The sequence below is a fragment of the Sapajus apella genome, unplaced genomic scaffold (genome assembly GCF_009761245.1).
Source record: "Sapajus apella isolate SASKATOON/1434 unplaced genomic scaffold, GSC_monkey_1.0 scaffold6, whole genome shotgun sequence".
NCBI classification, from domain to species: Eukaryota; Metazoa; Chordata; class Mammalia; order Primates; family Cebidae; genus Sapajus; species Sapajus apella.
In genome coordinates this window covers 14,367,451-14,388,759 of record NW_022436946.1, presented here as the reverse complement: position 1 = coordinate 14,388,759, position 21,309 = coordinate 14,367,451, and the positions used below count along the sequence as shown (strand labels likewise).

Here is a 21,309-nt window from a genome sequence, read left to right as displayed (position 1 = left end):
CACAACAGCCAAGATGTGGAAATAACCTAAATGTCCATTGACAGATGAATAGATACAGAATATGTGATATATACATTGAAATATCATCAGCTTTGGAAAGGAAAGACATCCTATAATATGCAATGACTTGATGAACTTGGAGGACATCAAGCTAAGTGAAATAAGCCAGTCACAGAAAGACCAATACTGCATTATTCCTCTTATATGACGTATCCAAAATAGTCAGATTCCTAGAATCAAATAATGAAATTGTGTTTGCCAGGGAATAGCAGGAGGGGGAAGTGGAGAGTTATGAATCAACAGGCATAAGGCTTCAGTCAAGCAAGATGAATGAGCTCTAGAGATTTGCTGTACAACATTATACCTAGAGTCAACAATATTGTATTGTCCATTTTAAATTTGTTAAGAGGTAGGTCTCATGTTAAGTGTTTTTACCACAGTAAAATAGAATAGTGTTGGAAATAAATGCTTGGTGCTGCAAAGAAAAAGTTAGCACTGAGACAAGGGATCTTTCAGCAACACATTTTTTGCTTCATGGACTGCAGGAAGGGTACTCTCTCTAGCCATGGTGCCACAAGAGTACAAAGAACAAAAGAAAACAGACAAATTTATCGCTTATGCATTTGGGGTTGTCCTTACTGCTGTGTCTGATCTCCAATGGAGCCAGACCTCACAATTTAAACAAAACCCATTTGGCTAATAACTTAAAACTTTTTTAAACAGGTAAAAGCAATGGAGAGCAGGGACATGCCTGTGAGCACATCCAGCACAGATATCTTGGTTAAAATACAAGGACGTAGAATGTACTACGTGCCTGTAAGCATGGCATGTTTAACAGCTATATAGAATAGGGCTTAACAAAGAATTATTAGTACACTTATTCCTTAACAAGAAAGGAAACTTTAAAAAGGAACTTTTCTATTTCCCACAATAATAAAATAAAATGTACCTGATATGAGGCTTGCAGTACTGTATAAGGAACAGGTGTTTGCCCACAGAAGAGAGTGAAGATGGAGAGAATGTTACAGACAGGCCACAGCCTGCTTTGGGACCTAGAAGTGAGTAAACAGGCTACCTAGAGGATATGCAGACAGCTGCACCTGGGGAGAGTGTGCCAGGGATGCATTGAGGGCCGTTGAGAGGTGAGGCTGTAAGGCAGGCTGTGACAGACCATCACAAGCCCTTTATAGACCTGCAAGAGACTTCCAGGTTTATGGTTTGTCTGATATTAGGGGCAATTGAAGAGTTTTGCGTAAGACGTGAGATGAAGTGTTTGTGACATGATAAAATATTCATTTTAGAAAGGTCACTTCTGAGGTGGTGGAGAGTATTGAAGCAAGTCTGTCTTGAAGAAGAGACAACCCAGTAAGTACGTTACTCAACATAAGCTAAGTTTTGATGTGTTAACAAACAAGGCTTAAATCTCAGTGGCTTCACACAACAGGTGGGCATTTCTCACTCTTTCTGGATGCCCTACATAAGACAGCAGGAGGTGAGGTGGGTGTGTTCCACAGCGTCACTCAGGGACTCAGGCTCTGCCATCTTGACTGCACCATCTTGAACACACTACCCTTTTAGTCACCACATTAGGGGAGAGACAACTGCAAGGGTTTGCACTGATTCCTTTATGCTTCACAATAGAGGTAACACATCCCATTTCTTCTTGAAGTCACAGCCAATTCTGTGGCTTTTCCCCAACCACAGGAGGCTGGGAAATGGGGTTGGTGGGGGGAAGCAGATGAGTGCTTGGTGAGCACCATAGTCTGTGCCATGGTAATTTTATGTAGTTGGTTGGAAGCTATTGGAGGCAGGAGAGGAGACCATCAGCTTTGAGTGGTTGTAAGATGGCAGAAACGACAGGCCACGGGGACTGAGGCAATTTGGTGGGGGTGAGAGACAGGTGGCATAGGGTGATTGCTGGGTACTCACTGGTGGCAGCATACTCAGCTTAGTGAGCAAAACTGGCACGGGAGTAGGTGTGGGGTAGGGACAAGGCTCATCTTGATCAGCACGGCTATCTGCGAAGCCTAATTAAACATGCCCACTAGGAACTGCAAGTCAAGAGTGCAAAATAGAGTCAGGCCTAGCTATTGATATTTGGACATCATCACCCGGTTATAGGTAGAGGTCGAAAACATGTAGGTGAATGACTCTCCCAAAAGAGAGAATATATAGTAAGATTAAGTGGGTGTTTAAAAAGTTGAATTGTCTATGCAATCTGGATCCACAGTCATCACACCCAGATGGATTGAAGGAATAGAGAGTCAGAAGGTCTGCTTCCACAAGTGTAATTAACTGGTTTTTGATGTATGGTTGCAGAGGCTAGAGACACACTGAGATTTATCGAATGCAATATTTATTTGACATCCAAAGAAATAAGACAAGTCTTCTTATGAACTCTTGCAGAGACTTACTTTAGACAACAAAGAACAGCTTGACACTACAGATTATTAGACACCACAAGAGTTTATTAAATAAAATGGGTGGAAGCATTGATTCTACATCTTAAATATATCTCTTTGGTCCAGTGATTGTCAGACTGTTTCTCCGAGAGGTCTCAGGAGCTGCTGCAGGATGCCAGTGGCCAGTGCAGAGCAGAGTGACTCACATCTTCCACCTCTCCCTCCATCAGCTCTGCAGTTACTGGTTTTATATTGTAATGTTTCACATAAGATTTCATTGGAGAAAAAATTCTGCACCACGAAAACAAAAACTTTCCTTTCCATCTCCAATGTTAAAAAGCCTTGTGCTGAGGCTTTCATTTCCTGCTTGGATCGTATTTTTCTTCTCTGGGGTCTGTCTCCCTACTTCTGGTCTCATCCCTTTGTAATCCACCCTCCACATGGTTCCCAAAGTGATCATTCTCAAACACAAATCCAATTCTGATGGCTTCTGGGGCATTTATTGACTTCCTATCACGGTTTGTAGAAAGTTAAACTCTATAGAATGGCTCCTAGAAAGCACTTTAGGATTTGGCCTTCACTTACCTTCCTCCAGCCCCCTTTTCAGGATGTTCCCATTTGGTCCTTGTGCCTCAGCCATAAACAACAACTTGTACTTGCAGTGCCCTGAAGGTCTAGAAGGCCTTCTGTTTAGTGCATTCAACCTCTCAGCCTCAGCTTCAGCATATTCTCACCTTAGAAGATGCCCAGCTTCCACAAGTTCGGTTAGAAGTCCTCCTCTGGGGCTCCCATCATGAAGCATGTGTACCCCTCTGACAGCACATTGCCCACAGTATTGTGCTAATTGATATTTAGTTTCTCCCTACTGGATAATCAGCAATTGCCCTCAGGAAAGGGGCTGGCTCATCAGCTCTGTCTCCTCAGACCTTGGCTCCGCACTTGACCCTCTACCATGTTAAATGACATGAATGAATGTCCTCCTTTCTGGAAATCATTAAAATAATAGATTTTTATTTGTTTGATTCATTTGAAAAGCTTTGGTCTATGAATAGAGATTAAATGGCTCCTTAAAATTTTGTCTATATTGTTTTTGATTTTTTTGTTTTTTAACATCTTTAGAATTTCATAGACCTGTAAATATACTTAAAAGTAACATTTCAGAATATTTGAAATACTTTTTGACTATTTAAAACAAATAAAATATGAAATATCAAATATGGTAAAGATATAAAACAATAATTTGGGTAAAAATTCTTTCTTAAATAGAAAACACCACTGCAGTCTTCCTGTTTCAAATGTCCTAAAACATTACATTTTGTTTGCAGCAACTCCACACACATTTGTCCTTGGTGTTTGCTTCCTACAAGATACAGTCAAAATTCCTTAGCCTGGTTTCCAGAGCCTCTGTAATCTGACCTTAAATGACTTTCTCAACTACATTACACACAAATGTTTAACACATTTTTTTTTCTTTATTTAAACCTTTTCCCCTCATATTTCTATTTATCTTTCTTGGCCTTTTGTGAATGTTTTCAATCGGAGGATTTGTACCTTCTGATTTCTGGAAATGTCTCTACCATTATATATTAGCATATTGTTCATTTGCTCTTTGTTTGCTTATGTCTTTGGACTTCCTCTGAGGCAGATACTAGAGCATTTATGATTCCTAATTCTGTTTTAGATCCTCCACTACTTTATTTTTATCCTCCATGTCACAGAGATGTTCTGTTTCATTTTCTAACTCATCTTCAAGCATGCTTTGTTTTCTTTAATCCATTTGCTAAACTTTCTAAGAAGATTTAATGACTGTACTTGTACTTGACTTTTAAGAGCTTGTTTCGTAACTTGCTGTTTTCATTTTACAGATGCCATTTCTCCCTTTATATTTTAAACACTGTAAACATACTTATTGTCAGCTCTATTTCATGTTGTTCTATTCTTGTTAGTTCCTCATGTCCTGTAAGCTGTCTTTCATGATGCTGAGTGTCCTATTTTTTGTAATTCTGTTTTATTTTGCTTATGAGTTTACTTCAGAAGGAAGTATCTTTTCTGAAGATCCAGACAACCACCTGGGGTGGTTTCCACCGGTCTGCCTGTCAGCACCTTCAAGACGCACTGATTCTGAATTATTTTTTGTGTTAATTTTTCAGTCTGGAATTCTGAGTGCATTGGTCATGAGAAGTCTGTTCCTACTCCCACATGTAGTTCAGTCTTGGGGTTCTCATCTCTCTAGAAGACTCCTTTTTACCCACAGGGTGGGGCTATTGGCTCATTTCCAGCAGTTACCTTGGGTATGCAGGCAGAGATGATCTGGTTCCTTCAAGGTTAGTGCAGTGCTTTCTAGGGTTCTGATTTTGCACAGGAAGCCTAGTTCCTATTCCTGCTATGAACTTATTTTCCTGGCCAGCTTCTGGCCTTGAAAAGCCATGAAAATCCCAGGCTTTGAGACTTGTCATCTCCCATCTCCATTAGTTCCAGATGCATTGTCATGTTCCCTCTATGTTCTAGCGTTTGGAGATTTCCTTTCTTGCTTTTGTGTTCTGCTATATATTTAATATATAAAAAATGCTTTTAATCCCTATTTCTAAATGTCTGGAAACGTTGTGTTCAATTCAATCATATCCTGTTATTTCTTGACTGTCTAAATATATTTGTTTCTCTTGTTCTCTCCATTTTGAATAATCTGCCAAACACTCTATGCCTTTTGCAATTTCACTCATTCTTCCAGGACTTGAGGAGTTGCTGAAGGTAAGCTCTTCAATGCTTTTTTGCCTCCAGGGGCCAAATTAACCCTAGAAACGTTCTTTTATGAACTTCTTTGACATCCATTTGATACTTAATCATTTTCTGTTATAATTGCTTTATGGCTATTATTTGTTTTCTTGTGAAATTATAAAATCTTTGAAATTTGGGGCCATTCTTAAGCTTCTTGAGTTTCTCCACCCGTTCTCACAACAAATTCTTCCTAATGGAAGAAAAACAGAAATGAAAAACACACTAGAATAGAATAATTTTACTTGTTTTAGATTTTATTTAAGAGGATACAAGCATCTAGGAAAACAAAATTTAAACAGATTTTGTTTTCCTTTATATTTTGCTTACTCATTTTATTTAGGATTCATGAATTTATAAGGCCAGAGAGATTTCATATAAGATCTTAGGTTACTGAAGGAAAACTGAAAAATTTCATGTCAAACAGTATAAAATTAATATGACAGATGCAATCCTAGAAAATGTGTTTCCTAAGATTCCTAAATTAGTTACTTTATGGGTGTCTGCTTAGTATTTAGTCCTGAGTAAATGAATAAACAAACAGCTTCTTTTGAGAGCTACTTTCATGGGGAAATGTTTCTGATTTCCAGTTCATAGGAGCCTAGGAAGGTATGAGATGCAAATTGCATTTTAACGCCGAACCAGCCAATCAATCCTTGAACACTTTTGAAGTCTTTGGCTTTGCCTGTGAACATACAAACAACCAAGCGCACCTTCAAATTAAAAATAAACATACTCTTCTAAATAGTCGCAGATGTGTAATTTGGTAGAAATTTAAGGGATGTCTTTTTATAGCAACAAAGTCTATAGAGAAAATGAAATTCAGGTAAGATTATGTCTTTTCCAATCATAAAGGTGTATGCAAATGACATTTAACTCAAAATTCAAGTACTTTGGGCATATGATACCCGTTCCCTGCCCCAACCCCATAATTTCTTAGTAACAACACATAGTGCAATTTTTTTTCAGTTCTAGCCAGATTTTTATAATCTATTGGATGGATATTACATTGATAAAAATAATAGCTAACACTTATTGTACGATTGCCTTATGTCAAGCTGTGTTCTTATAATTTTCTAATATGTTGATATGATTTGGCTCTGTGTCCCCACTCAAATCTCATCTTTAATTGTAATCCCTGAGTGTTGTGGGAGGGACCTGATAGGAGGTGATTGGATTGGATCATGGTTGTAGTTTCTCCCCCATGTGGTTCTTGTGAAAGTCAGAGAGTTCTTACGAGATCTGATGGTTTTAAAAGTGGCATTTTCCCCTGTGTGCTTTCCCTCTCCTGCCACCATGTAAGACATGCCTTGCTTCCTTCTTTTTCTGCTATGATTGTAAGTTTCCTGAGGCCTCCCCAGCCATGTGTAACTGTGAGTCAATTAAACCTCTTTCCTTTATGAATTACCCAGTCTCAGGTATTCTTTATAACAGTGTAAAAATGAACTAATACGTAATCTAATACCCAGATAACCCTATGGTGTTGCTGCTATTCTCCCATTTGCAGATGGGGAAAACTGAGATAAAGGAGAGTTAATTTACCAAAGTCCAAAGAGTAGTCTTCAACTACTGTGAAATTTCTGTAGGTCTCCTTTCTATTCATGTTTCTACTTTAGAAGACATATAAATATATATATATACTTGTCTATAGCTGTATATACTTGTCTATGAATCTAGCTATATGTCCTCTAAAGTAGAAATATATACTTGTCTATATATCTATCTATATGTCTTCTAAATATATGTCTTCTAAAATAGAAACATGAATATATATATCTATATATATAGAAACATATGTCTTCTAAAGTGTGTGTATGTGTGTATGTATATACATGTATGTGTGTGTGTGTGTGTGTGTGTGTGTGTGTGTGTGTATGTATATATTTGTCCAGTGTTCTCTTGGGGAATTTATATTTTATTGAGATGAGAAGAAAACATAGCGGTGTTGGTTAACTTATTGCCACCTTGTTGCTGCCTAAACTCAACCGCTTCCTATTGTGTCATGGTTTGATTATAAATTTCCTCTAAGCCTCTTTTTCTGGACACTCATTTATCACCACTAATCCTACACACAAAAAGTTGGATACTGGCCACTCTGAAAGTTGACAATCTAATATGGATTAAATGTAAAAATAAAGCTAGTGACTCCAAAACCCACCACTAGCTGGTTCATCATGCCCGTATATTTTTATATAATCTCATACCCAGTCCACACACTTTAGTCCACACTCTACCCAACTCATCTTCTTGGAAGCCTGTCGTCTATTTATCTAGTTACACACTGCAAATTATCTTATGTGTCTGGAGTCCCTGTTTGCATTTTTTTTTTACTTAAACCTTGACAAGAAAAAGAAAAAGAATGAAGTTTGGAAACCATCACTTCTAAAAACCTTGTGTTTTATTAATTAAAACTGACTTATTTAAGGGAAAGATGTAATCAATATTTTTCCTCCTATTTTCAATAAGTGCCTAGATATTAGATTTTATATTTATTTAAAACAATGTTTTAAACTTGGAAGAATTTTGAATAAGAAAATAAATAAGGTGAACAGAAATAAACCTTTTGAAATTAATGCTCTTCACTACAGAATGTATTACTGGGAAAGGTTTTAAAAACTTCGCTAGAAGTCCTTCCAGTTTTTTTCACCTGTATTCCTCAAGATGGGGTAGTCAAGGACAAACTGATTACTTTTTTAAGCTTCCTTCCAAATTTCTATTGCTGTTATTTATGATTCTATTCCAAATGGAAACTGTTGGCCTTTCCAATATGTATTTTAAAAATGAAGAGACTTTCTGATTCCTATGAATAAAAATACTCCATGCTGATGAAAAAATCAAGAATGTTGGTGACAAACTGCTCCATTCAAACTCTTAGACAATAAAATAAGAAAGACAGTAAATTATAGCAAAGTTCCAACATTTCAATAAACTAGATTCACCTTGAGGAGTTTATAAAATTACCCAATCTACCCTTTCTTTCCATCCCAAGAATCTGAAATTAACTGGTTTGGGTGAGCTTGATCTAATACATTTTACTAAATATGTACGTTTATTATATATAGCCTATAGTATAATATAAATATAATGATAATGGAATAAAATATAAACATAGTATAAATAAAGTATATTCATTATATCATTATTTAAGGTTGAAGATCAGTATCCACAAAGGCATTTTATTTTATTAAAAATTTTTTTTTTATTGTACTTTAGGTTCTGGGGTACATGTGCAGATCATGCAGAATTGTTGCATAGGTACATACATGGCAATGTGGTTTGCTGCCTCCATCCACCTGTCACCTATATATGGCATTTCTCCCCATGTTATCCCTTCCCAACCTTCCCACCCTCTGCTGTCCCTCCCTTATCCCCCACCAACAGACTCCAGTGTGTGATGCTCCCTCCCTGTGTCCATGTGTTCTCATTGTTCAACACCCGCCTATGAGTGAGAACATGTGGTGTTTGATTTTCTGTTCTTGTGTCAGCTTGCTGAGAATGATGGTTTCTAGATTCATCCATGTCCCTACAAAGAACACGAACTCATCATTTTTTATGGCTGCATAGTATTCCATGGTGTATATGTGCCACATTTGCCTTGTCCAGTCTATCATCAATGGGCATTTGGGTTGGTTCCAAGTATTTGCTATTGTAAACAGTGCCACAATGAACATACGTGTGCATGTGTCTTTGTAATAGAATGATTTATGATCCCACAAAGGCATTTTATTTAGTTGCTCTTTGCTAATGCCAGGTAAATTAATGCAAAAGAAATGGTTGGATAAGAAGAAAGAAAATGAGGACTAATATTCCTCTTTATATTTTCTATCTATCTATTTTCACAAAAATTACAAATAGCTAAAGGTGGTCATTTTGCCTCAAATTCCCAATCAGGTTTAAGAAGTTTTTCGTCTAAATTTCCTGGTTCTAAGTGAGAGACTGAAAATGCAAATGAGCAATGACCAGACCGTCTATGGCAACAGAACCCTGACCCACAATCTCTGTGGCCACCAGCCCAGAAAGCAAAACCCCAACTTCTATAGCCTTCAGCCTAGAGTGGTCAGGAGGGCTTGGTCAATGACTGCCAGCTTTCCTATTTTTTTTCTTCTGCTTTCAACTCAGGACCAAGGAGAGAAAGCCAAATATATTCATTCCCCGTTTCTAAACAATCACTTAGGATGCCCCACTACCCACTTCTAGTTAGTGCACTTCCAGCTTCCCTGTGTCAACAAGCTCCAAACAGAGCACACCTGAAGCCTTTTTTTCCCTGTGGAACTTTTCCATTCCTATCTGTCTTTGAGTCTCTGTCAAACACAGGTGATGGTGGCTGACTCCCCTTGCTATATAGCAAGCTCTGAATCAATAGCTTCTCTTTGTTCTTAATTGGTGTTCATTCAGTTCCATATAAATAAAAATGGGAAAAAATAAATTATCCTTGTAAATGCAAAGTTGGTTATATATACATAACAAGGTTATTCATACCAATTTATACAACTTCAGAAAATGAGAGGAGAAAGCAGATATTGTCACTAAGCAAATGTTCAAAAGGGCAATAATCACAGTGACAAGAGGAATGACAAGAACTTTTATTTTCAGTAAATATGGTTAGACAGTCAAGAGTATTGAGGACCTGAGAATGGGAAGCCATTGCTTTGGCTCCTGTGATTCCACCAACACTTGCCTAAATTCTCTTGAATCAATGAATCAGGAGTGGAAAACCAGAAGCAGGAAAGGAAGGAGCAGGTAGTAAAGAGGGTAACTTTCAGAAGGCTGTACAGTGGTCCCTTGATATCCACAGGGGATTGGTTCCAGGACCAACCCATATACCCAAATCCATGCATACTTAAGTCTTGCTATTGGGACTATATAATCCAGGTATATGAAAAGTGAAATGTGTATGTGTGTGTATATATATGTCCACAGACTTTTTCAAACAAAAGCAGATCAAAAATACAGTATACTGCATTTTATATATACTATATATAGATATTTTATTCTGTGTATATTCTATATAGTATATAATAACTCTTGAACTGGGTAAAACATTAAATTACAAAGTAATTTTAATAGTTTGTAACTGTTTAGTTACCAATATTGAAGTTGAGAGAAGGAAGTTCTCTTTTGTGGACAATATGGAATGCTCTAAAACTTGAATCCAAATGTACATTCTTGGCATCACTCAAATAATGTGAGTGTATAACATTTACGATATATTCAAGAGGCAAAACCCTAGTTTTTTATACTGTAGACCCGTTTTGTTGATGTTGTTTTAGTTTTGAGAAGGCAAGTTTTAAGAAAATTTAATTCTGAAAGCATTATTGAGTATTTACTATTATCGTTCACTGCACTTGCTAATGAACTGGAGAGAGATGCAGAAAATCTTTTCTCCACAAATTCTTCAAAAAAAATTTCCATTATAATTAGGTGACAATCTATGCAGCTAATTGTTTACACCAATTCACTGATAATTTATAGTTGCAATTGGTGTCATAAAAGGAGTCATAAAACTTTGTGACTTTGTTTACTTTTTCTCTAGTTTTCTCTGTAAGATATGTATTGCAAATGCAAACTAACATCAAATAAATAACTCATCTTTTAAAAATTATGCATTATCTAATACTTTCCGCAACTCTGATATTTAAAATACTTCCATTATTACTAGCTAATTGCATAAATTCAACAATTAATTATATTCTAATGATCTAGAAGAATCTTTATCAAAAATGAAACTTGTAGACATTGGGGAGGAATTAAGGCATATTAATACATTTTCTATATCAATCAAGTACTTTTAGTGTAAATGTCTTATCAAGTGAACTAAAACATTAAGTAGAGGAATTTGGCATCATTGTGGGAAAAATAATCTCATCGATTCTCAAATTTGGCTGCCGTTTGGAGCCATTTGAGAAATTTTTGAAAAGCAAGACACAGGGATTCTAATTTACTTGGTCTAATTTATCTGGTCTGCACCCTTGCCAGGTGATGCTAACATATGGCATAGAGTGAAAACCATCATTATAGAATCTAGACTCTAGTTTATTACTGCTTCATGATTATACTTCTCCTCCAGCTCTTGAGCCTCTTCCTGATTTCATAGGTTTGTTGAACGGTTTTTGTTGTTGTTGTTGTTGTTTGTTGTTTTAATGTTAACTTGTTTTCCCAAGTAAGTATTCTTCCTGGAAAGAGATAGTACTTACTGTAAATGATTAATTGACTTCCTAGTCAAATTCTTGATGAGTTTAAGCAGTAGGTGGTAGACATATCTCACCTCCCAGTTTGATCAGCCTGGGATAGGCATGCCATCCATCATTAGGATAACAGACCTATGGAGCTAGCAGGCCAACCCTAGAAACAAAAGAGGCAACAGCTATATTCAGGTCATTACAGTTTGTTAATTTTCTTCCCCCCAAATTACTACACTGCTTGTTTCTTCATTGGTTTACATGCCTGCTTATTCATGTCCCTCAATCAGTTTTTCCTCAATCCTGAGTAAACAACAGCATCACCTGGGGAGCATTTTAGATGTCTCATGCTTAATTATATCAGTCTTTGGGGGTAGGACCCAGTTATCAGTGATCTTTAAAGCTCCTCAGAAGACATTGTGAACCATTGCCTTAGGCTGTAGTGCTCTCAATATTTATATAAGACATTCATGAATCTGCATTTTCTTTAGTTGGTATTATGGAGCTACAGACCAGCTCTGACCCAAGCTAATTTATATAATGGCAGATAGATACTATTAAAAACCTAAAAACATTTTTAATAGAACTCTTTGCTAATGTACTTGCAGAGCCCTTATACTTTCAGCCAGGGGCTCTTGTAGGCACTGTACATAGATTGACTTATTTACTCTAGCCACATCTTACAGATGAGAAAATTTCTCAATGTTACACACCTAGTCAGTGCTTGGGCCAAGATTCAAATTAGGCACTCTGGTTCTAGAGTCACCAGTTAACCACAGGTGACCAGCGATGTGGCTGTTACAACTACCAGATGTAATTAGATAGGTGATATTCTTACACTTCCATTTTACAAGAAAAGAATCAAGGTACAGAGAAAGTGCCCTAGGTTCACACAGCTAGTAAGTGGTAGAGTTGGGATTTGAACTCAAAAAGGTCCCACCCTAAGACGATGTTCTGTTAATAATCTAGCCTTTTTTCCCTACAAATATTCAACTGATGCAGCTTTCCATACATTTATATTACTGCAGATTGGAATTTGATATTGCAAGTTTCATATGTACTTTTGAACTTGTTCTTAATGTTTTACCCAGAATTTTGTTTTTAAAAAACAGAAAGAAAACTTTGGTGGATTTTTCACTCTACTACAACTGACTGCACTGGAGAAGCAATTACTATAGAGATGCTACAGCTGCTTTCTTGATATTAGCCTATGGTTTTAAAATGTCTTTGATTTGTAAATATGTTAGGTACCACAGGTCCATCACAATGATATGCAGAAAGAAGAAAAGATTCTCCACTCAAAATCTTTATGTGCCTGAAAATCCTTTTAATTTCCTTTATTAGTTTGGTATGTCCTTAATTTTATATTACAAATACAGATTTCTTCCAGCTATTGGACATTGTCCCACTTCAAACTTTTAAAAACAAATTAATGAGCGTTTTATGGTAATTACTATGTAAATAGGACAAATATATCCCAGTTCTTTGGCAAGCAGCCTTGACAATGGAAACAGTTTCACATTGTGGATTTCAATCAATGTAACAAAGTTACTGAGCACAGTCTGAAAATGAATCAATTCTAGATTGCAGGAGGTTTTTAAAAGTTTCTTGCTTCTCACATTTTAATATAAAAATATTCCCAGGCTATTGTTAAAATGCAAACATCTTATTTGGGAGGCTCTATGTGAGATGCTGGACTTTTATTTCTAGTAAGGTCTCAAGTGATGTACATGCTGCTGGTCTGTGAACCACACTTTGAGTGGCAAGAACACAGTGCTGGTAAACTGGTTCTCCAAAAGAGGAAAACAAAACCCTGGCTTGTAATGTTTGCTAATTTCCATGATATAAATGCTCCCGGAATGACAACGTTCAAGCTACCAACATGATGTCATTGAAAATGGAGTTGGGAAGAGACATTCAGCACACTGCCCACAATTAGCTCTCCAGCCAGGTACAAGTCAGTTCCAGCACACCACTGACCTACATAAGCCTAAGCACACACACATTCAAGTCCAAGATTCCTTGCAGATTTCACTCTGCAAAGAATTTCAGGAGGTGAGGGAGAATATGAGTGTCATAGGAGAAAATGAGAACATTAATTACAAAGTTTTCAGAATATGTGCAATATAATCTAGTTCCAAGGCTATAGGTTGATGAGAGGGCATGTTTAAGAAGTTAAAAGACATGTGTGGCCAATAATGGAGACTTTGGGGGAAGATCTGAACCAGGTTTTGACTGTAATGGGTTTGGATGAGTGGGAAAGGAGAACACTCACAGAAAAGGAAGTGGGATACGCACTAGCAAAATGTCTGATGCTAAACAAGAGTGAAGGAAATCTTGGAATTGCTAAAGAGTTGAGAGTAGGGTCATTGGTCCCACAGAATAAGGGCATCCTATTTTCACAAATGTTTTATTCTCTGGCATGATGGAGGAATAACGTAGTCAGATTAATCAAACATTCAGGTTGACAGAGAGTTGACATACATACCAAAAAGAGATGCCAATGTTTAAAGTAATAAAATATATTGGAGTACACAGAACCGAATTTCTTTCTTCTTTGACGAAGAAAGGACTTTGAGATCTGCCATGTCTCAGAGCCATGGCTTTGAGCACCTTTGGTCCCTTCTGGTGGGGTTCTGTGACGGAGCCTGCAAAGTTTTGTTTGTATTGTCCTGTAAGAAGGGTATGTTCTCAAGCCTTTCTCCAGGGATATAGAATGAGTGCATCCTAAGAAACTGACTCTCTTGGAGAGAATTTCTAAGTGGGAGAAATGCTTTCCCTTACAGTGCATTGAGTGCTTAAGAGCCCAAACTCATTTCTGAATCTGAAACTGGGGTAATAATACCAATCTCATATGGTTTTGGTAATTATTAAATGGAACTTGGTCAAGAAATATTGGTGCTAAATATTTGAATGAGCACTACAAATTAGTGTGGGCCTTGTAGCCAAGCATACACCGTTATTAATTTTAAAATCAGAATTGCTTAACAACCACTGATTTTCTATAAGGCCATAAACCCCATGTGAACTGTGGATAGGATGAGGCTGCGGGGAGAAAGTATTGTCTGGTCTCTAAGCCTGTAGAGCTAAGGTTTCTGCATTCTGCACACATCTTTGAAAGAACCTATGACCACCTGTGCACAATGTTTAAATGCCTAGGAACCTTCCCTTGCTACCAAGGCAAAGGCATACCTAGACCCTCTGACAGTTCCCTCAGTCAGCAACTATATAAGAGAAACTTCTTACATTTCCAAAATCTGAATAGAGGTTTATTTTGAAGAAAAAAAAAAAACAAAAACCTTTTCCCTCCTGTCTCTTGGAATAAATGTAGTATTTCGTTTTCTTCATTTGTACTATGTTAAGAACCAGTAGAGGGAACTTAAGGTCAATCCGTCTCTCAGGTTGAGTAACTCTAAGCTATAAGCTCCAGAATCTTGTCTTTGTCTCTGATTCCAAATGGGCTTGTGGGGAAAAGTGATATAACCATGAGATCACTGTGTTCTTTTAGATGATTTCCTGTTTCCTGTGTATTTAAATACACAGGGAATAATCCCGCTATTAAAATGAGACCCTGTATGTGTGTATGGGCAGAAGTTCAATGAAAAAGGAAGAAAAATATGCTTGCTGAATACCAGATGTAGAATGCATAAATCCTGTCAGAACAAGTGGGGAATAGCTTTTATGGCTGACTTGCAAGAAACCTAAGGGAATTGGGAAATCAGATAGGCATGTGTCAAGCAGACTTATTTAAATCATCCACTTCCTCAGCAAAATAAAAGTTTGAGAGGGTTCTGCTTCCTTTTGTGGTTTGAAATTACAGTTGTAGGCCTCAGAAGTCCTGCTTGATTGAGGGCTTCCAAGCAGAGACGTTATATGACCCAGTTCAGGCGCCTGACAACACTGGGGGCACCCAATGCCTCTCCCTGAGGTCTCCAACCTTGCCTTGTTTGTACTTTGTGTCCTTTGTCATCTAAGAAGCAAATTGTGGTGCAGCTGACCACTGCTTCATGGCCCTCTAGCTTGTCCCTGATAGAAGGCTTTTGCATCTGAAAGAGAAAAATGCCCACTGGCTTCTTTCTTAGACCACTGCTGTAGATCCTGAGTGCAAGCCTTAGCTTTGCAGGCTTGGAGACCAGGCAGTGCTTTCTCCCTGCAGCCTCATTCTGTCCACAGGGTTTATGGCCTTATAGACAATCAGTCTATGTTAAGCAATTCTGACTTAAAAACTAATTGGCCGGGCATGGTGGCTTACGCCTATAATCCCAGAACTTTGGGAGGCCAAGGAGGGTGGATCACCTGAGGTCAGGAGTTCGAGACTAGCCTGACCAACGTGGTGAAAACCTGCCTCTACTAAAAATACAAAAATTAGCCAGGTGTAGTGGTGTGCGCCTGTAGTCCCAGCTACTTGGGAGGCTGAGGCAGGTAAATCACTTGAACCTGGGAGGCAGAGATTGCAGTGAGCTGAGATCATGCCACTGCATTCCAGCCTGGGTGACAGAGCGAGACTATGTCTCAAACACAAAAACAAAACGACAACCAAAAAAAAACCTAGTAATCTGTGTATGCTTGGCTACAAGGCACACATGAATTTGTAGTGAGAGATAAAACTAGATCCCAATCATTTCCAGGTATGAAATTCTAACAGGTAGGTTTTTCAGGAGGCTACCTTATAGTTCAGTAGGTTACTGGTGTGTATAGATACAAAGCAAAGGTATTTAAGTACAAACCATTTCCTTTAAGGTGTGGTAGCTCCCTAAATTGTTCTTCTCAGGATATTTCTGTTTTCAAGTGTCCCATTAAATATATTATTTTTATATGCAGTAGAATTTTTTAAAAGTATGCTGACACAGAAAGATCATGGGCTTTGCAGACCCAGGTTTAAATCATTACAAATCTATCACTTGCTAATGTGTGAACTTCAGCACATTACTGTCACTCTCTCAGACTCATTTCCTTATCTTCTTGCTGAGAATGTGCATGTAAAAAGTGTTAATGTGGAATCTAGCATGATGTCTAGCACTTTGTTAAACCCTGACAAATTCTTATTCCTCTCCATTTATCTGTCCATCTGTATTAGTTCGTTTTCACGCTACTGATAAAGACATACCCCAAAACTGGGAACAAAAAGAGGTTTAATTAAACTTACGGTTCGGACATGGCTGGGGAGGCCTCAGAATTATGGCAAGGGACAAAAGGCACTTTTTTTTTTTTTTTCGAGCTGGAGTCTCACTCTGTCACCCAGTCGGGAGTGTAGTGGCACAATCTCAGCTCACTGCAACCTCCGCCTCCCAGGTTCAAGCAATTCTCCTGCCTCAGCCTCCCAAGTATCTGGTATTACAAGTGCTGGCCACTATGCCTGGCTAATTTTTGTGTTTTCAGTAGAGGTGGGGTTTCACCATGTTGGCCAGGCTGATCTGACACTCCTGACCTCAGGAGGCCTTGGCCTCCTAAAATGCTGGGGTTACAGGCATGAGTCACTGTGCCTGGCCCAAAAGGCATGTTTTTTTGTGTGAGACAAAGTCTCCCTCTGTCACCTAGGCTGGAGCACAGTGATGCAGTCTCCACTCACTGCAATCTCTGCCTTCTGGGTTCAAGTGATTCTCCTGCCTCAGCCTTGTGAGTAGCTGGGATACAGGTGCCCACCATCACACCCAGCTAATTTTTTGTATTTTAGTAGAGACAAGGTTTCACCATGTTGCCCAAGGTGGTCTTGAAATCCTGAGCTCAGGCAATCTGCCCATCTCAGCCTCCCAAAGTGCTGGGATTACAGGCACGCACAACTGCGTCCAGCCCCAAAAGGCACTTACATGGCAGCAGCAAGAGAAAAATTAGGAAGAAGCAAAAGCAGAAACTCCTGATAAGCCCATCTGATCTCATGAGACTTATTCATGACCACGAGAACAGTATAGGGGAAACTGCCCCCATGATTCAGTTATCTCCCACCAGGTCCCTCCCACAACATGTGGGAATTATGGGAGTACAATTCAAGAGATTTGGGTGGAGACACAGAGCCAAACCATATCATTATCCATCCACCCATTCATTTATTCCTTCACTAAACGCCTGTTGAACACCTTTTATGTGCCAACCACTATGTTGGTTAGTGGAGGCACAGAAAAGTATGAGAGGTGAGCTCAGTTGATGGTATTTAGGTGGGTCTATATCTGGGCTCTCTATGCTTCTCCATTGATCTATTTGTCTATTTTTTTTTCCTTTTTTGCCAAAGACTTCCTTAATCTTTAACAATGTAATTCTAGTAAGAGAAAAAGAAGCTTCAGAAGTAATACTACCAAATCATGGGGCGGGATTGTGGGGGTGGTGAGTGAACTCAGGAAAAAGACAAAGAGAAAGAGAGAGAGAGAATGAAGGCCATATAAGATAAAGTGTTGAATGTTACATGCTCTGTTGACTGTGGGCCCCAGGATGTATATGATGGAATTTACTGAAAGGGAATTTGCACATTTATAAAAAGGATGCAGTTCTAGAAAATAGCTAGTTATGCTAGCATCTTGTTTCTTTATCGATGCTGCAGTGTTATATAAGCACTGAATCCTCCCACATTTCCAGCTCTTATCTAAAAACCAGAGTGTGTACCACCTGGGTTAAGAGGAAGATGAAATGAAATTGGGGAAATAAATGGTGGAAAGCATCCTGAAAGAAACCAACTAGATATGTTCAAGTCAGCAGGTTCTGAATTATTTAGTAATTTGAGAAATGTGTAAGGGATGTTCTGACATGTTTTTTTCTCTCATTTTCTCCCTGTTCTGCCAGGCCTATAGCGAATCTACCACCTTTGTTGGCCTCTTCTTCTTCCCCCACTTATTACTATGGATGCTACCTGAGCTCATTGTCCCTGGAGATGGACCAAATAGAAGAACAAGCAGTGTCTTTGTGGTGAGCTTCAAGAGGTATCTGTTCTCTGGGGAAAGGGTGGGTGATAAAGCAAAGGTGGCAGATGTGTATATTAGCTATCCATTGCTGTATGATTAATTGTACACAAAACTAAACTATACATAAACTAAAACTTCACAGCTTACAATAGCAAATATTTATTATCTTACACAGTTTTTGAGAATCAGGAATCTGAAAATGGCTTAGCTAGTTTGGTTCTGGCTCAGGGTCCTCTGTGGAGTGACAGCCAAGATATCATCTGGGACTACTATCATTTAAAGGCTCAGTTGGGGCTGGAGGCTGAGCTTCCAAGATGGCTCACTTATAGGACTATTGGTGGGAGGCTTCAGTTCTTCTCCACATGGAACTTTCCTCATACCATGGAACTGACTTCCCTCATACCATGGAACTGACTTCCCTCAGAGTGAAAGACCCAGGAGAGAGAGACTAAAACAGAAGGTGCATTTTTTTTTATGACCTAGTCTTGGAGGTGACATACTGTCATTTCTACCATATTTTATTCATTAGAAGCAAGTCATTAAGTCAAGCCCACACTCAAGGTGAGAGGATTTAAGCTGAACTTTTTAAAACATGGTATCAAAGTGTTTATGGACATTTAAAAAATTACCACAATACATATAGATAAACTTCACAAGATGTAGACATGGGCTGAGACAGAATATTGGATAATATCTCAATCTTCAAACAGCAGCCTCAGCTGTAATAAAACCTGAGTTCAGAAATCAAGTAGGAAAAGGGCTTGTTGGAGAAAACTTATCAAGGATGTTACTTCATTAATCCATTTATTCTGAGTCACAGCATAATATGCTGTGGTCCAAATTATACAGGACCAACTATGTGTCCTGTGTAAGTTGGGTACCTCTGCTCAGTAACAGCTAAACAGATTTTATCCAATTTTTAGAATAGTTAATATGTTCACGTGGCACAAAATTTAAAAGGTATGAAAGTTTTTGGTTAAAAAAAGAGATTCACTCCTTTTCTTTTTTTCAGATTCTTGGAATGCAATTACATTTACTAATTTCTCATGTATTCTATGTATATACAAACTTATATGCACACATATTTTTTCTTTCCCACAAATAATATAAAATACTATATGCGTTGTTTTATTCTTGACTTTTTTTCAATAAACAGTATATCTTCAAGGACTTCTACAATAGCACATACAGACCTGCTTTGTTTTTTTCATGGCTGCCTAGTACTGCATTATATTTATTTGAGCAGTCATCTATTAACAGATGACATTAGGTTGTTTCCAGTCTCTTGCTACTATGGACAAAGATGCAATGACTATCTCTGCAATTTATCATTTCTCACACAGGAGTAGAATTCTTGTTTATTTGCAACATTGACAGATACTGACGAACTTCTTCCCAAAAGGGCTTACCATTTTTCTCTCACTACAATATGAATGCCTTTTTCTTCAAACCCTTGGCAATACAGTAGGTTACCTGCTTTTTCATATTTGCCAATTCTGTAGGCACAAAATGGTCTTCAATTGTATTTTTAATTTTTATTACTCTTATTATGAATGAGGTTGGGCCTCTTTTTATATGCTTAAAATAATCTGCGATTGCTTTACTATGAACTATTTGTTCTTAATCTTTACCCACATTTATATTGAGTTGGTGGGGTTTTTTTTTTCCTTATTGATTAGTAGGAGTTCTTTAGGATTAAAGAAATTAGCTCTTCTTAAGAACGGGTATACATGGACAGACAGAGTGGAATAACAGACATTGGAGATTCTGAAAGGTGGAGGTAAAATACTGCTTACTGGTTATATTGTATGCTATATGGATGATGGGTATGCTAAAACCCTAGATGTCACCCCTATGCAATATATCTATGTAAGAAAACTGCCCTTGTGCCCCAAAATCTATTTCCTTTTAAAAGAAATTAGTTCTTTGTCTAGAATGTGAGTGGCACTTATTTTTTCCAGTGTGTTTTTTTCCATTTGTTTTCTTTTGACTTTTTAGTGTGTTTTTTTTTTCTTTTTTCATGTAGTAATTTTAAAAAATATTTTTCCGTGGCCACATTTATCAGTTTTTTTCTCTTATAGTTTCTGGATTTGCATCATTCTTAGGAAGTTTTTCCACTCCCAGGGTTATTAAGAATCTTTCTAAGGGTTCTTTTAGCATCATCATAATTTGATTTTTACATTTCAAATTTGATTGAATTGGTTCTTTTAATGCCTTACACTCTACCAAAGTATAAGATACTGCACTGTGTTTGTGTTTGTTTTGTTTCTGGTTCAGCTATTTCTAGTTTATTCTCAGTTTTCTTCATTTGTGAAAAAGAGATCATAAGTATTACTGAGTACCATCCATAAGTTTTAGTGGAGAGATACCATTTTGATGACTGAAAGCCAAACCAGAATGCTCTTCCCCATTTTCATTACTTAGAAACTTTTGCTGATTAGGTTTGGTGCCCTAATGGGACAATTGAGACTAACACAGTCTATAAGATAACTTGCTTTAATTTAAAAAGGCAAAATCAAATTAGCCATTTCATATTATCTGCCTACATAGGGGCTACTGCTTTCATTTGTAATGTTTAATTACATATTTTTTTCAAGAATACATACACATGGCTGTCACTTCTGAAATAATTTTGGCTCCCTGTGAAGCAGAATTGGAAAGTGTCTCAAAGTTAGTTTTGAATGGGTTATTTGGAACTCAAAATGATACTCCATTAAAACAATACCTTAAATGTTGGTTAGGTTCTTGAGCCTAATTATAAATTCCAGATTTATGTATTTATGATTCAGAATAGGAAGAATGGTGCTATGTCAATGACATGTAACAATATATCATAACACTGTGTCCTTGTTAATATGCATTGGAGGGACTCATTAGGAATCCCCAAATACATCTTCCCCAGCCCTTTGCCTGCATCCTAGCAACAGATGTGAGAACTCCCAAGAGCCATTGGGAACTAGGTGCAGGGCCAGAAAGGACACTCTGGTCAGGAGAATACCTCTTTATATTTGTACCAGGGAAAGCTATTTTCTAATATTTGACAGTTGTCCTGAGAAATTAGGTCTG

General features: G+C 37.7%; 1 long non-coding RNA gene across 1 annotated transcript in view; it reads left to right on the top strand.

Annotated features, from left to right (window-relative positions):
- The first annotated feature begins 17,361 nt into the window (after positions 1-17,361).
- Positions 17,362-21,309, top strand: part of LOC116549255 — a 28,412-nt gene continuing 24,464 nt past the window's right edge. The window contains exon 1 of the long non-coding RNA XR_004267775.1: positions 17,362-18,261. This is a non-coding gene — a long non-coding RNA (uncharacterized LOC116549255). The remainder of the gene's footprint in view (positions 18,262-21,309) is intronic.